General features: G+C 39.0%; 1 non-coding gene across 1 annotated transcript; it reads right to left on the reverse strand.

The window, feature by feature from the left end:
- Positions 1–767: 767 nt before the first annotated feature.
- On the reverse strand, positions 768–849 carry trnas-aga. Its single transcript has one exon. It is a non-coding gene; the product is annotated as a tRNA-Ser (tRNA).
- Positions 850–2,128: the final 1,279 nt, after the last annotated feature.

Raw genomic sequence — 2,128 nt, forward strand, 5'->3', positions numbered from 1 at the left:
TTGCACTGAAGCACCGCAGCAATTTCCTAATGTTGTAAACCCGCTCAACATTTGGCAATAAAACCCTTTCTGATTCTGATTCTGATTCTGATTGTAGACAACAGTGTTATCGATAGTGAGAGTAGGGACCTGATAAAATAGGGTCTAGAGAAGTGGGGTCATTGTTCTCTAGAGAGATTGCGAATGAAAATCAGTAGAAGAAAGAAATACTCAAGATAGCAGTGAGACCCAAAAAAAAACCCCATACAGGAACACACACTTTGAACAGAAGAAACAAAGGTCTATGTCTAACCTTTTTTCAGGTTAAAGTATACTGATATCTTACAGGTAACTATCAAATAATTACATTTGACAACATGGGCGCGCAACTTCTATTATATATTGGGATGTTTATTTATAATGGGATATAATGGGATAAATAGAGCTATTTGTATTTATTAGTGCTATTTGTATTTTTCTTGCTGTGTTTTATTTCATTTAGTTGTACAGCACTTTGGTCATCTGTGTTGTTTTTAAATGTTTATAAATCTCAGTCATGATTTTGTTCTGTTTTGTAACTCTTTAATATATTGTGATGTTTCATTAAGTTTAATTACAACGCTTATTTTATTAATAATTTTATTTTGAAAATGTGACAGGATGTACTGTTAGTTGTTCTTTCGTTGCTTATAACATTAGAACAACCGTTTTTAAACTAATGTAAGCTAATTTGTCAACAATAAAATAGTCCCGTCCTTTGAAAACCCGAGAATGAAGCCAAAAAGATTCGTTGTCGGCAGGATTCGAACCTGCGCGGGGAGACCCCAATGGATTTCTAGTCCATCGCCTTAACCACTCGGCCACGACAACCGGATGGAGCTGTAACTTCAAATTGCACGTTTTTAACAGGCCAAGTTAGTCTTATACGAACGACAGAATGAGTTCCCTTGGTTCATAGCGTAGTTCTACTGAACTGTACTGTACTGTACAAAGTACAAGTACAGTTCCGCAGAACTACGCTATAGGAACAGGTGTATTTGTAGATATCAGTGGTGTACCCTGTATTTACAACAGTATTTGCAACCGATTTCCCTACTTCCCTTTAGTTGAACAGCCCTACACACCCACATGCTGTAGTCTCACATTACAGTAGTTACTGCGGTTTAATTTGAAACCGGTGTTCCTTAGAATGTGAAAATATCCAACATATATTGTGCATCGAGCTGTAAAAAGGCGCGAGGTCTGAGTTTTACAAGAAGTGCTGCTTTGAAAAAGTCCCAACCACTCAAACACGGTGAAGTGTGAAGACGGCGGAAGAAACTTGGTTAACCTCGTAGTTGAGTTATTTAGGGTCAAGGAACAAGTCTGACTTCCTGCTCATTCAACATTAAAGAAAACCCAAGTCGTATTCCCGTATTATGAGTTCAGGTGCCTTCCCATCAGGTGCAACGCTTTTCCGCGAAATTTCCTGAAATCAATTAAGACTTTAGGGAGTTCCACAGTTTTATGAAAACAAATATTATACTAAAATAGAATACTACTCTCCCTGAACACTCACAGAGCTTGATACAATACTCTTCAGGTTGAGGGATTGCCCTGCTTCCATTATGACACATAAAATATGGATGATCTGATATCCTCGTGTTGAAGCTTAGCATTCATCCAGCGGCAACTTAATTCCATAATATACAGTGAATTGTATGTATTCATCTATATAAAGCTTCCTTAACCATTGTGTCAGCTCTCCCTTCACTTCAGATGCAGCCATTTATCTAGTTATCCACTTTTTAAATGCTTATCCGGTTCACATGAGCCTGTTCCAGCTAACACTTGGCATTTTCCCAGGACAAGCTGACAGAGGTGGTTCACCTCCAATTCAATTCAATTCAATTCAATTTTATTTATATAGCACCAAATCACAACAAAAGTCGCCTCAAGGTGCTTCATAGATACAGAGAAAAACCCAACAATCATATGACCCCCTATGAGCAAGCACTTTGGCGACAGTGGGAAGGAAAAACTCCCTTTTAACAGGAAGAAACCTCCGGCAGAACCAGGCTCAGGGAGGGGCGGCCATCTGCTGCGACCGGTTGAGGTGAGAGAAGGAAGACAGGATAAAAGACATGCTGTGGAAGAGAGACAGAGGTTA

Source organism: Simochromis diagramma, unplaced genomic scaffold (genome assembly GCF_900408965.1).
Source record: "Simochromis diagramma unplaced genomic scaffold, fSimDia1.1 OVJJ01000361.1, whole genome shotgun sequence".
NCBI lineage: Eukaryota > Metazoa > Chordata > Actinopteri > Cichliformes > Cichlidae > Simochromis > Simochromis diagramma.